The 16271-nt window shown below is 36.6% G+C and overlaps 1 long non-coding RNA gene across 1 annotated transcript; it reads left to right on the forward strand.

The window, feature by feature from the left end:
• The first annotated feature begins 1944 nt into the window (after window positions 1-1944).
• LOC110935900 lies at window positions 1945-3174 on the forward strand. The gene is made up of 2 exons (XR_002589540.2): window positions 1945-2526; window positions 2622-3174. It is a non-coding gene; the product is annotated as an uncharacterized LOC110935900 (long non-coding RNA).
• The last annotated feature ends 13097 nt before the right edge of the window (window positions 3175-16271 follow it).

Below are 16271 nucleotides of genomic sequence, written 5' to 3' on the forward strand. Positions count from 1 at the left end.
TTTGTTACGCATGTGGCTTCACTCGAAATCATTGTTTTATCAAAGCCTAAATATCGTTTCGCTACACTTGATCTTTGCATTGTGATCTAAATGACCCGCATTATTGCAAAGCGTTGACTCTTTGATTTCGAGTCGACAAATTTCTTGGAAAACTCATTTTCTTTTGAGTGGTATACATGGTTTTTTGTTGTGGCCATGTCGAAACTTTCTTATTGATACATGTATTCATTGTTGCATTATGTTTCAACCAAGTTCAATTGATTGAACTTGCTCGTAATATATATTCGATTCAAGATTCCATATGATGGATTGAGGCCATCATATTCAAAATAATCCAAACGAGCACTTCATTTGCGTTGAACCATAACATGCTTGTTTGGTATCCGACTTCATTGAATCGTTTCTTTGATCACGATCACCTTGTGGTGGCGTATTTCACAAGTTTGAAGCTTGCGCTAATCTCGTTCCTCACATCATGCATAGATTTAATTATTTATTTGTTTACTGATATTAAATCCGCTTGTTCGATTTATTGTATTAAATCAGTCTTAATGCAATTGTGTGTTAAGATAATGGTACCCAAGTTCGTGTTAAATATTCCGGTGTACCTCTTAATGGTTCTTTCACCATCGAGCGAACATTTTGTGATATTTATTGCTTTCCATCTTCGCTCGAAAACATTGTTTATTTGTTTCGTTTTCAATTGAAAATCCTACGAGAATTGTTTGAAACAGATATTCAGGTTTACTTCGTTGAATCTCTCACTTGATTTCAAAATACAGGTGATACTTGTTCGATCACCGCTATTATTGAATTGTTTCACTCATTACGACACCTTGTGGCGTTGGTATAAACTTGTAGCTTGTGCTAATCATGATTAATCGTTTCATGCGAAACTATGTATACTCTTCGTTTGAATCATCGTTTAAATAGTCTTAATGTAACTGTGTATTAAGACGATGATACACCAGGTTCGGTTGTATTTCATTTCGGTGTATCCCTGCAACTCAATAATGTCAACACGTTGATTTTATTTATTGGACGGGTTGACTATTGAAAAATCATTTTTTTTATGATTCTGATTATTCGAACTTGTTGAATTGGAGTTTTAATCATACAACAACCAACGCAAGTTTCCGTTAGTAGTAAATTCTGTTGTTTCAAGAATTGATTGGATATTGTGAACATTCATTTGGAATTCTATTGGTCGAAATTCCTCTTTTGTTAACCCCGTAAACTTGATCGCATTGGTGATAGTATCACTACGCTTCGTTCACTTGACATGGATTTCTGGAACAAACACATTTGAATCGTTGGGTTCTTATTACTACAAAAAGTCTTTACACTCACGTAATCCGAATAAGTCTTGATTCGATTACGAGGTCATTCACTTTGATATTATTCGGACTTACCTAGGAACGACACAACTCCGAGGAGATAACGTAGTCTAAATTTCGAGGACGAAATTTCTGCAACAGGGGGAGAATGTGACAAACGGTGATTTACGCCTTTAATTACGCTAATAACAGATGTTTAAAATGATAATAAATAGCGTTTAAGACGCAAATTAAATTAATTAGGCCTTTGGAGTGTCTAGGAACGGTTAATCGACTTTACAGCGCATGTGTGACGATCTGCGGATAAATCGTTGGATATAAAACGATACCGAATCGAAACCGTATGAAATACTGACAACGCTGACTAATATTAAATTCTTGCAATATATTTTAGATTCATAACTAAATTTTTACATCCGTAGTCGAAACCGAATAAAAAAACGGTTCAGAACGGCCAACGACGCAAATTACATGATTTTTACGCAACCACCGATCAAACGCGACTACCAACACTATTATACATCTTTTGACTTAAAAACAATAATTTCCGACAATTTTTAGAAAAACGATTTCGGAAACAGGTTTGTAGGAACTGGCGGGCCACTTGAAACACGATATTGGGCTTGTGGGCCTTGAGCCCAAGCCCAAGCCCATTTGAAACAAACCCTAGTATTTAAATGCAATGCAACCCTAATTCTCATTTTATGCCAGCCGCTACATCTGTTCCTCACATCATCCTTGTCTGCAACTCAAGAATTAAACACTCACACACACATAAACATAGGTTTAGAAGCCCCATCTCTTCACTTGTCAAAACCCAACCCACCCGCACACCGGCTACCTTCGATCAGTGACACGGCCGCCCACCACCACCATCACCGTCTGGTGGTGGTGCGACGATAAACGGAGAAAGAGAGAGGTGGAGTCCAGCGATTTTTCCGATAAGGTATCCCCCACACACCACACATATCACTGAAATGAGAGAGAGGCGGCGTCACCGGTGGAATTCCGGCGACGACACAAACGGCGGATGGCGGCGGTGATTTCTGTTCGTTCTCCAGCCATTTGTTTGATGAAGAAGATGATGGCCAATCGATGATGATGAGACGATGCGGTGATTGATGATGATCTGCTGTTGAAGTCAGTGATGTTGATGACGATGATGTTGCTGAAGATGTGATTTTCTTCGGTAAGGATATTGAATCTTTCTTCTGATCAGTAAACATGTCCTCACGTTTCTTTTTTTTATTTTTATTTTTACCGGTGACGGTGGTGGTGCGGCAGGTCACGACCGATTAAGGATCAGGTTGGGTTTGTTTTGAGTTTGGTTCGGGTAGTAACGAGTTGGTGGTTGGTGATGGGTTCAAGGCAGCGACGATGATGGTGGATTTCGACGGTCACTTATAAAAACCCCTCTCCAGTTTATTATCTTTTGTGTTTCTTGCTGAAGAATGATAAAGATGATCACATACATCATATTTCAAGTGCTGGTTCAAGTATAGTTCGGGTCAGCTCAGTGTAGTTCAGGTCTCGATATCTCGGGTTAGTTATGGTTTGAGCTTCTCGATTCAACAGTTTTGGCTCGGTTTTGGGACACGGTCAAGGTCAGTCAACTAGTCAAAGCCAGTCAATGATTAACACTCGGGTCAACAGCAGGTTCTCAGGTCAACGCGTGACCCGGTAAAGTTTAGCGACGCAAAAATCTAGTTATTTTGATATAGAGTCTTAGATTTTATTATAGTTATACGCGACCGAGCTCGACCCGTTTCGACTAGATATTGGTTACGTTCTTGATACATTTGATGAAAACTATATTAAGTTGATTATTTTGGTTGAATCATTGTTGAATTTTTTGACAAATAACGACAACTTCGATTGTCGGGGCATCCTAAAAACAGGGGAAACCTTGCCCGATTTCCGTTAAAAACCCCGATACACGACACGTATTTATGATCCAAAAATGACACTTATCGGATTTTGAATATTTTGTTATAAACTAAATATAAAGATATCTTTATTTTGGCGACGTTTTACGAAACACAACGGAAACTTTAAACGTTTCGACAAATATGGTTTATAAGTCCACGAAACTCGAAAACTTTTATGAAATCGATATAACTATTTATATTTATTTCAAACGCCCAAAACTCGGGAATATTTCTATAAGATACATATAATTGTTTATATCTATTTCAAGTGTCGTTAGTTCGTATACATCTACAATGTAAACGAAATTGTTACATATATTTCAAACGTTTAGGATTTGAAGAATCATATAAAATGAATATAACTATTTATATTTATTTTCGATCGTTTAGAACCCGAATATATTCTTATAAAATGAGTATAATTTTTTTACATTCGTTTCAAATATCCAAGATATCAAATATATGTATATGTATATGTATATATATTTATTTCTTTACATTCTACGGAAACTACAACGGTATACTACAGTGTCATATACGGCATTTCGAAAGAGTCGTCCTACTATTCACCTACGCTTTCTAATTCACAACAACCAACACGATGCCGTAAGTATATTTATATTTATATTTAAATATATAAATATATATATCTTAAACCATTCGAAAGCTAAGTCGTTTTTGAGACTTAGTTTTATCCCGGTCATAAACAAGATCAACTAACAATAGTTTGGTTATTTCAAACCAAAGTATTAACACCTTCCTTCGTAGAGTCGTTTTGTTAACGACTCGGTAGAGCTCGGACACGTAGTTTAGCTACGTTTAAATTAGAAACTGATACGTTATTCCCTGTTAGGAATACTATAGACGCACGCTAGCTAATTCACATTCTTGGAACGACACTACGGAATCACACTAAGCTAGCTTTGCACAGGAATATCCAGGTGAGTTCATAACCCCCACTTTTTACTGTTTTACATTTTTTTATAAATGTTTTCGGGGGTGGAAAGACATGCAAGTTTTTGCAAAAGCAAACAATATTTTGATGAACGAAAACACATATTTATAAACCATGTTGCAAATGAATTTCAACGAACTCGAAAGGTTTATACTGAACATACCGGTTTTACAAAACGTGCATGATTTTCATGACTAGTGACGAGAATGTCCTAGTTACTACAACAGAACTGGGTTGGCCTGCGTACGAAAAACGAGACAACTCAGTGAGATCATGTCCCCCTTTTCTTTCAACGTTTCGCTTTACAACTTTAGGGGGAAATACATGTCAAACTTAGGTATGATTAAGTCATGGAATGAACTCTTAGATCATGTGAGCATAGGCTGTAACTGAGGTGCCATTAATCCTTTTGAGGACCAAGGAACAAAGGTTAGATCTAATGGGTACGGGCGAGCCCCACTCACGGTCCATGGGTGACCACTTAGAGTGCTGTTGTGTCCCAGTCGAGGTTATTCGACACTAAAAATTGCCTACGCGGGTTGAGTACCTCCTATGTCATCGCATATATTAATGTCCTCGCGAAACATTAATGATCAACATGTTCATAGACGCTTTTCATACCAACTTACAATACTAAAACTTTCAAATGTTTTTAATATACATTTGACGCAAACTCATAATACGTGTATTTACAAACCTTGATAATGTTTTCAACTTATGTACAAGTAAGAGGACGAGTTGGTCCTGCTTACAAAGACTCTCGTGGGCTAGACTCACAACTTTCATATATCATGCCGAGAAAATGATTTTACTATGCTTTCTCAACAACTTTTAAACCGGTTATCAAAAAGATTTATTTTAAATCTTTTCAAAACAAACTATGAACTCGCTCAACTTTTTGTTGACTTTTTCGCATGTTCTTTCTCAGGTTGCATTTTCAAAACTATGGAACGGTTGGAATAGGAGAACCCATGGGAATTCGAGTACTTAGCAGCGTTCTTTTTCTAGAAGTCTTAGCTTATTTGCTTCCGCTGTGCAATGAAGATACCGGTCCAGTCACGCCAGCTCTGATATTTCGGGGTGTGACAAGAGCTTTGTCTAGCGGTTTCAACCTTTCTTTCTTCCTGCGTTTTCAATGTTGGGCGACCACGAGTTTTCTTCAGAACAGCAGGAGGTTTTTTGTTATTGTTCCCTGGATTGAGGATTTGCTGAAACTTTTCAAAGAAGCTCCTTTTCACTTGACGGGGTGTTGGATCGATCTGTTTTTTCAATTTTTCAAATTTCGCGTCTACATCGATATCCTCTATGTTATTCCTTGCAGGCTTGAAGTCAAGCTTCTTCCAAAACACGTCTATGTGTGTTATCCGGATTTGCTGACCTGTGGATGAAAACAAATTAGGTGGCAAAATCATAACGAGAAAGGTCAAAAATATTAATTACCTTTATTTTCCAACTTTTCCAAACGACAGGCACATGGCAAACCACAGCTGGTAAAAAGTTGGCAACCACAACTTGCACCGTAGGCTCTCAACCCGTCTTTCTTACGTTTTAGTTCCATACTCAAAAGCTCAATCGCATATATTGAAACCTTTCTGAGAATATATGCAAGCATGGGCTGATTCTTGTGGTGCGTCATCACTTTTCGGAGGCTTGTTTCAAAGCTACTTCTAATCTCGGCGTATTGTTTATCAACAACATGATCAACATACAGTACAAGTTTATCCAGTGTGTTGCGATGACTTGGAAAGTGACTTTTTAATGTTGCATGCATGCTCTCAACCCTGTTGGTCGTAGTCTAGTGAAAGTTGATAGTTTGGTTAATCCAGCAAGATACAAACTTTTCACGGTACGGATCCAACCAGGATTTCTTGAAATAATCAAAAACCTCTAAAATTAAAAAAACGTAAATAGTCAGTTTTTGTTATTATATAAAATTTGAACATAATTATGTAAGAAATACTCACGTTCACGGTCAGCTTCTTTCAGCTGTGCTTCAAGGTTTTCCAAGTTATACCTGTATATTTCCTCGGTCGTAGACTCGCACAATGTCCAAAATGTACGTACGAATTCTTTCCACTCCTTGTCAGAGAATTTCTTCTTGCTGTTCTTATTAATATTTTGTTGAATATGGATCCGACAAAGATACTTATACGCTTTTGGAAAAACTTGTTCACACGCGTTCATTAGCGCAAAATCCCTGTCTGTTAAAATCACGCGCGGTTCCATACATCCTGCCAGCATAGACTTGATCCTCTGCAACACCCATAGGTAGTTCTCTGACTTCTCAGCGGAAATTACCGCACAAGCAGCCGTAAACGATTTGTTTGTCGACGTCATGCCTACGACCTGAACAAATGGCAGGTTGTACATGTTCGTTTTGTATGTGGCGTCAATCATTAGCACATGCGGGAAGGCACACCACATAGTGAATGATTTTTCGTGAACAAAGAAGACGTCTTCAACTTCGTTCGATATCTCATTCGTGCGCATGTAATAAGTGTAATTTTTTTCGATAAGAATGTTTTCAAGTTTTTGCATCGGAGACTTACCGACATTTTTTTCGGCGTTGATCTTCTGAACAGCGTTGTGTATATCTTTCGGAATAAGCTTTCTAGCCGGATTGTTTTTTGTCAGCGTTCGCCAGATACTTTGGTTGGGAATATCTTGCTCTGCCAACTCCTTAACCAGTTTTTTGTCCTCCGAAGAAAGCCTTCTCGCATACGCGTGACCCTCGAAGTTTTCAATAGGAGTGTGGTTATGCTTCGCCTTCGTCACCTCGATCCTCCAAACACTTCCGGATGATTCCGAAAACCCGATCATCTCGAACGGGCAACCTATTTTCTTGCTACCCGTTTTCCTCTGTGTAGCTACACTCTTATGCTCCCCACCAAAAGTACATTGAAACCAAATCTTGTAATTCTCTCCTCTTTTATTCGACCTCTTAGTCACAATGAGGTAACCATTGTCTTTTGCCGTGTCTTGTACCCAACGCACCAACTCTTTACGTGACGAAAAGGTCTGCGTTGTATCAAACGAAAATGTAACCGGGTAACAACCTTCCTCGTCAACAGACACATCCTCCGGCTCACCATCGTCACCGAGGTTCGAATAGACTTGATGTTCAAAGCTCTGTTCACAACCGTAACTCTGGTTTGGATAACACTCCTGCTGTACAAAGCTTTGCTCGCCACCGTAACCGAAATTCGAATAACCTTGTTGACAACCGTAACTGTCGTTTAGATAACACTCCTGCTGTACAAAGCTATAGTCGCCACCGTAACCGAAATTCGAATAACCTTGTTGTGCGTAAGGGTCCTCCACAGGGGTATTCAAATCCAGCTGCACCGTGTTATCACGATAACAAATGCCAGATACAACCTCTGTCTCCCTCAAGTTGGACGACACCGGTTTCTCAAACGAGTCAGAAATAGCGGTCCCCTCGTAAGAACCAGGAACAACTGACTCGTCAAAAAGATAGTTACTGAACCACGACATCGTTTTTTCAAAAAATGTAACTAATAGAGCAAAGAAGATCGACAAAAAACAATCCGAATTATGAATGTCGAGTCTGGCCAGGGATTTAAAGGCAGCATTTGGGGTCAAAGCGCCGCGCTATGGCCAAAGCGCGGCGCTTAGGGTTCACGGGGCGACTGAAACCTCGTATCACCTTTATGTCTGTCAGTCAGTCAGTCATTCGAAACCTCGTATCAACTTTTGTCGCCCTAAGCGCCCCGCTTTGGCCATAGCGCGGCGCTTAGGGGTGTGAAAATTATTTTGGCCGTGTGTAATTAGCATGATCCTTTATAATATATGTTAATATAGCTAGTGAGTTTGGATGCTATGAATTTGATTTATTACGGTATTGGTGTCATATTGATACTTGTTACAACAGACGAAAGATGAGGTTTAAAAAAATAAAGTTGTTATATATTCGAAAGGATATGGACATGTGTTTTATATTTATTTGAAAGGTGTATAAACGAATATTGTCCGGTAAGTGGTGTGATAGTATTGATAATGATGTTGCTTGGTTGGAATTAGTTCGTTCGTCACAGCAACAGCATGTTAGTGACACTTGTTATAGCGTACGATAAAAAAAACTTTATTTTGAATACATTTCAAAGTTCAACCTTGTTGATCTGGAATCGAAACGAAGTTTACACTAGAACGAAAAACAAAATATGTTCAAAAATGATTTGTTATAATAAAATAATGGGAATCAGGACGAAATTTATACCGTCTAAGGTAATGGATTATGGCATGTCGTTGAGTTTATAATGATCACTATAGACAGGGACAATTCTGCTATTGTCCTTTTGCTAATTGTCATTTGTTTTTTCATCCTAACATGTGGTGCTCTAACTAGTTACAATTAATTTTGAATAAATTTTGTTTGCTTTTATCACTTTAAGAAATGATGTCTTATAAAAGTCCGATTATGAAGTTGAGACGTGGCTATTTTTATTTGCGTATGAATATAATCTTTTATCGTAATCGTGTTGTGACTTGTAAGGTATAAGTACTCGAAGCACATATGCATATGTTATGAAACTACCTTACACTTTTTTGTTATTATTAAAATTTAAAAAAAAATCAGAATATACCGTTGACACGTGCTTACTTTTAACATACGTTTCATTCAAAATGAAATGGCTCAAATATAATTTATTTTTATTTTTTTTTGTTCTTTAATGTGACAAACAGAACATATGTTCGCCAAACAACTTTGGTAACATTACCAATATTCATTTAACGTCAACGAACCACAATATAATTCCTCTAAATCTTTTTGCTTAACAAATATCAAAGGGTCTAAAAAGCTTGACTTTTTGACTCAAAGATTGAACTCACTTATTTATCGTTATCCGCTATGTAACATATAGGTAGCTTATTGCCAGGGGCAGACCCAAGTTAGCCCGTGGGTGGCGACCGCACCCCTTGAAAAAAAAATTAGGGTTATTTTTCCCGAAAAATACCGACCGCACCTCTTGGAAAATTTCGACCGCACCCCTTGGAAAATTCTGACCGCACCCCGTAGAAAAAAAAATTTAGAAATTTATATAAAAAACATTTGTGAACACGAATTTAAACACGACCCAATTAAAAATTAGCCCACTAATCTCTTTAAATAAATCTTGTATTCCTATAACCTAATATCAAGCCCAATTATATAAGTTTATGTTAAAGCCCAACCTAAATAACTAAATCAATTAAACAAAACATAACCCAAATAACCAATCAATCATTCATCTCCCCCCCCCCCCCCGCCCTCCCCTCTCTGCTGTAACAACGTTTAAGAAAGGATTGCTTAAGAAAGTACCTCTAGATGATGTTTTAGATAGATTTCAAAAAATGAAAATCCGTAGGGCGACATTTTAAATATGTTTGTAACAATGTTTAACGTGTTTTTGATGATTATATAAATTTTAATTTGATATTCTTTTTTTACATGACCCGACCCGACCTGAACTGATTTTTTATATATATATATATCTAGACGCCTAAAATTTTTAAAAATTTTTCGCACCCCCATGAAAAAATTCTTGAGTCCGCCACTGCTTATCGCTATTTGTCGTTATTCACAATTAACAATTATACCTGCAACAAAAGGTTGATGACTTTTTTTACAGTTTCCACTTTATATTCCGTAAGATTTTCATTATACACTCATTCGTTTAATAAGATTTTCAATATACACTCTTTCCTTTAAACCTTCTCTAAGAGTTTCCACTTGTCAAGTTTTCACTTCGAAGAGGAACAAAGTATCAATCAGTTAGTTGATAAATGATTAAATCGATTGGAAACCTCACTACATAACAAAGTCAACCTTAGTGTAACTTATATAAGCGTTGCGGTTATAGCGTATGATGATCATTGAACACATTAACATGTGGTGCTCGCATGACATTACGCGTTTTTTACTTTGTTAAACACATTACGTTCATGACATTAACGTCATTAGACATATTAATAAACGAGTACGTCTCGGTCGTTGAGATGTAAAGTCGTAAAAGTAATTTAGACAATGATGTAAAATCGTAAAAGTAATTTAAACAATGATGTAAAGTCGTAAAAGTAATTTAATCATTAACGTGGTTAGGCAAGTAAGTAAAGTCATAACATAACAAAAAAAAATATCTATATGTCTATATTTTTGAGGCGGTGAAAAAAAGTTATTGCAATACTAGCTTTTTGAACAACGTATCATCCAAACTACATGTTATAAATCATAATCTTATTTGTTAATGAATCGAATAATCAAATAAATAGTTGTCATCATTTTTGAAGCGACAGTCTACGTTCATAAATGTGATCCTATTAAAGATATCGAACTTATTTAAAACTGAATTGAAATATTAAAGATATCGAACTTATTTAAAACTGAATTTATAGTATTGAAATTAAACTTTATGTATAGTAAAATATGTGCGTCTAAATTATATATTGAATTTGTTCTTCTTCAACTGTAATGTTAACTTGAAACACGATGCATCATTTTTCTTAATATATTTTTCTCAATATATGTTTGTTTTCATGCTTTCGTTTTAAATATCTGTGGCATACTTTACATTGGGCCTGGCCCAAAAAGAAAGAACAAAAAATAAACAAATGTAAGTAAGAAATTGGGCCTGGCCCAAAAAGAAAGGAAGTTGGTGAAAAAGGAAAACCATCAGGGTCTAGAAGGATTCGAACTTCTGCCATAGGTGTAAATACAAATAAAAATGCCACCGATCATTCTTTTTAATAATACTAGGTTATAACTCGTATATTACACGGGTTGAATAAATATAACTTTATATATTATAGAGGGGTAACTTTGTAGAATAGTAACCAAATTTTAAAAGTGTTTCAGTTAGGTTACTCAACATTCATTTTTTCATTAAAATTAAGAGTATTTTTATCCATTTCATAGGTAACCCTGGTGATGTGGGTTTTTATTTCTTTTTTTTTCCTTTTATTTGATGCTAACTCGAGTGACGTGGATTGTAACTTGTTTTTTTAATTTTCCATGTAATTAAAATGTTTTTATTTTTAATAAATATAATTTCATATATCAAAATAATTCGAGTCCAACATCTTATGCTTCATTTTTTTTTGACACATGAAAAAAAGGACCTAGCTTGATTTGAATGTTAAGTTACTTAACTGGGACAAAAACGATACGAATGATCTAATTATAACACTTTTAAAACTTGGTTATTATTCCGTGACATTTTCCCTATTATAGATAATAAAAAAGTTACATCTTTAAAAACGTGTATTGCATGGGTTGAAAAAGCACGTGTATTACACGTGTTGATTAAATATAATATAATCGGTTACATATATGGTCGTCAAGATATGTTTTTGAAAAAAAATGAACTTTGATGTATTATAACGTTTTACTTTGTTTTTTATTTATTTATTATTATGTTAGAAACTTGTTTATTACACAAATTAACATTTTACTTTATTTTTTGTTTATTTATTATTTATTAATAGGTTAGAAACTTAAGTTTTACACGTAGTTAAATCGATGAAATTTTAAATTAAATAGTATTAATAAACGGAAAAAGTAAAAGAAAAAAAATGTTATTTTTTTTTTTAATTTTCATTACCCGTCGGTTATTACATAGTAAATAAAGATAAAGATTATAAACTTTTATAAAAACGTTAATATATAGTTTTTAATTTTATTAATTAATATATGGTTATCAGTTATCTTTATTCTTATCATCAAAATCTTTTAATTTTAATAATTAATATATGGTTATCACTTATCTTTATCATCAAATCTCTTTTACAAATTTTAACTGAGACCACCTCATAAAACGACATGTGTCCCCAAAGTGGTTTCTTTTATTATATAGTATAGATTAATGACAATATTAATAAAAATAATATAAATATAAATAACAACAATAATAATAATAGTAATAATAGAAGTGGTAATATTAATAACAATAATAATTATATAATTAACAATATTAGTAATATTAATAATAATATTATACTCTTATACAATTAATACAATTAGCAACTTAAGTTATGTCTCAATGGTTAATACAATATATAGACACTGAAGTTACACTAAGCACCCTAAGGATATAGACAAATTACATACAAAAGATAACATAAATATATTATCTATCAATCCATCATTTCTTCTTCTTGGTACATAAAACATACAACTGTTTTATAGAATGAGATATAAAATAGTTAAATTAGTTGTATTCATGTTCAATACTTGTATTATTCGTGTCGTCAGAGACTTGTTAAACCCGATAAGCTATGATTTACCAACCCAAGTCAGCCGTGACGACCTCAATCCTGAAAAAAAAAAAAAAACGATGTTTCAAATAATGTAAACGTGTCTTTTTGATATGATGCTTGATATAATAAAAACTCAAATCAATGTTTGTTTGTTAGATTGATACTAGGGAATGTAAAATAATTTATGTCACTAGCCTTCGGTTATAATTTTTTAGTTTCGCAACTGTAGATATATTTTATTTTTATTAGCAATTCTAATCTAATGACGGTTGACTTGTCTATATATCTATTCTATACATATAATAAAGTAAACCTATGGGGGACACGTGTCATTCACTGAAGCTGTTTATTTTTTGTTTTCCCGCCTCTCTCTCCTATCTAATTATCTCTTATTTTCACTTTTAAGTTAATAAAATGTATTATTTTTTAAGTCGTTAGAATAGTTTTGAAAAAAGGAAAATTGGTATTTAATAATGTCACACCCCCAAAATCCACCTGCGGATAACACCCGCTTCGAGGGCGTGACTGACCAGAATCCAGCCACCAATTATACTGACTAATTAGATTGATAACAAAAAGTAATACTTACTAACCATAAGATTAGCAAATATCAAGTTCAGAGTTTAAGGTTTCAAGTTTTAAACAGTAATAAGTAGCGGAAGCATAAATAAACAGTTTTAAACAATGTTTATAAGGTAAGCATGATAAATGCCCAACACACGGGCAGACGACCACTACACATCCCAAGCAGCTGCTCCAGTCACTGGCCACCTGCAAAGCATGCAGTAAGGGGGTCAACAATAATGCTGAGTGAGTTCACTAGTTGTCCAGTTTTAATTACCAAAAACTTGTTTCACCAGTTAATTTATCCGTTTATACATGCCATGGGGAGCTACCCCAAAAGTTAGCGACTAAACTGTTTTTCCAATACCGAACACTAGGTAACCGTTTGCGTTTCCGCAGGATGCCCCGATGTCAATGTTCTATCATCATTGACGGATGCCTGAGTACATTAGTTCACGACCGATCCCATACCATGGCACGGTGTGAGGCTGGTAAGACCTAAATAGCGCTATCAACTAATAACCCGTTCGCCTGGCCCCGGCGACTAATCGGTATTATGTAGTAGGGACTTGAGTGATAGAGTTACGTTTAGTGCCATTGGTTGCATTCCGTATAAACAGTAATTAACTAAAAAGGTTTCCCAACTCAAGGGAAGGTAAAGTAAGTTTGTTCCCAGTAACCAGGGAAGGAATGTAAATGGTATCCCCTTTACAAGGGGATAGGGTTGTTCTAGTCTCGTATCCCAAACCACCGGGACGCATGCTTTTAAGTTGTGAACTCACCTTGGGTTGCTCGGTAGATTAAATACCCGGTCAAGTATGTTGGTCACCACGTCCTAGCATGGTTACCAAGTATGGGTCAAGTCGGGTACAAGTAAACACATAGCGAACACGTATGGCAGTACATATAGCAAACACGTATAACATGCGAATACACAAACAGTTGGGTTATTGGGTCGGCCCTAAACATATAATCAGCAGTAACAAACATGCAGTCCAGTCAACAGAAAGCCCAACAGTCAAAAGCCCAATAACCCTAAAACAGTCCAGTCGAGACAAGAGTGACTCGCAACCGAGGTCTCGGTCCGTCACGTTTTGATTACGAGTCGCAACCAGAAGTTACGACTCGCAACCAGCAGTTCCGACTCAGCAGCAGTGGTTACGACTCGCAACCGGATTCGATAGGCGTTGATTACGACTCGCAACCGGGAGGTCTCGACAAATCCTGTTGTGGTCTCGAGTCGCAACCAAAGGTTCCGACTCGCAACCGTGATTACGTGCACAGAAATCCTTCTAGAACCTGCAAACAGTACTGGCCAATAGAATTGCAATTTCATGAAATCAGATTGTACTATGCCACTAAAACATGTTTTCTTGTCTAACCCTTGTCTAAAATGGATCAAACACACATATTTTTGAATATACAAACCATCTTCAAACTGTTCATCATATAATCAAACAATATTCAAACCACATTCATCATTTATAACCTAAAACCATGCACAAAACCAATCTAACCAACCCTTATCACAACCGAATAACAAAACCATTTAACCAACGAAATATAACAAGCCGGATAACACACAATTCATAAACATTCAATCCTTAAATCATGCATAAATCCTTACAACTAGCAACGATTTAATCAAACTCCAATATCTAACCGGATAATCATAGCAAACAACACCTACATGATTATGATCTTTAGATCCTAAATGCATCAATCGGATAACATAACAAGAGGCTACAAGCATCATTTAGTAACAAGCAAAGCAAAACAACTTGTAGAAATATTCATGCTAACCGGTTAGAAGTAGTGGTCCAAGAATTCGATAAACTAAGCTCCGAAGGATGATCTTGAGCTTGAATCCGCGAGCCTTGATGCTATGGTTTGACCCGAGAGAGATGAGATGGTGAGGAAGTGATCTTGGTTGCTAGAATTCTTAGGGTTTTTAGTGAGAGAGATGAGAGGAGAGTATGAGAGTATGAGGAGAGTATGAGAGTGTTGTAAAAATGGTTAAAGGGAGGGGTGGGTTGGTTTATATAAGATTTCGAGTGGGCTAGGGTGTGGTTGCGGTGTGGGTTTCTCGGTCACAAGGCTCAACCGGCCCAACAGATAATGCTCACTCGAGACTAAGCGGTCTCGAGTCGGGTCTCGAGTGTATTCAAGGTTCCGGCTCCACTCACTTATATACATACACGCCTACATATATATATATATATATATATACATACATACACATAACACGATATAACAGATAATTCATCGTTTTCATTTAATAAAATACGTACACGAAACGTTACATCAAGAAAGTTTCCCGGGAAAATCCGAAGTGTCACATTATCCCCAAGTTTTAGGAACTTTCGTCTCGAAAGTTAAGGCAGCCACTGTCAAGCTAGTGTGAGTGAAAGCGTTTCAACGGGGTGTCACATCATCCCCCCGTTAGTTTGGAATTTCGTCCCGAAATTCGGCTGTAGCTTCAGTGCTGGGGTTTTCGTTTGGGAACAACTGGGGATACTTGTGCTTCATCTGGTCTTCCCGCTCCCAGGTATACTCTGGGCCACGTCGCGAGTTCCAACGGACTCGTACAAGAGGTATCTGGCTACGTTTGAGGATTTTGATCTCTCGATCAGTGATCTCAATCGGTTCCTCAGTAAAGTGTAGCTGTTCATCAATAGTCAGTTCCTTGAAAGGAATTACGAGCGTTTCATCTGATAGACACTTCTTCAGATTAGATACGTGAAAAACATTGTGTACCGCACTCAGTTCTTCAGGTAGGTTCAATCTATAGGCAACCTTACCGATTTTCTCGGTAATTTCAAATGGTCCGATATATCGCGGATTAAGCTTGCCCCGTTTACCAAAGCGAACCACACCCTTCCAGGGTGAGACTTTAAGTAGGACCCGGTCACCGACCTGGAATTCCAATGGTTTCCTACGCTTATCAGCGTAGCTCTTCTGACGGTCACGAGCTGCCGCCATGCGCTGTCTGACCTGGGCAATCTTCTCCGTTGTATCTACCACCATCTCTGGGCCCGTGATTTGACTATCACCGATTTCCGCCCAGCAGAGAGGTGACCGGCATTTACGACCGTACAATGCCTCAAAAGGTGCTGCCTGAATACTGGTGTGGTAGCTGTTGTTGTAAGAGAACTCTACTAGCGGTAGATGCTTCTCCCAATTCTTGCCAAAATCGATCACACACGCTCTAAGCATGTCTTCTAGGGTTTGAAT

The sequence above is a fragment of the Helianthus annuus genome, chromosome 1 (genome assembly GCF_002127325.2).
Source record: "Helianthus annuus cultivar XRQ/B chromosome 1, HanXRQr2.0-SUNRISE, whole genome shotgun sequence".
Lineage (NCBI taxonomy): Eukaryota > Viridiplantae > Streptophyta > Magnoliopsida > Asterales > Asteraceae > Helianthus > Helianthus annuus.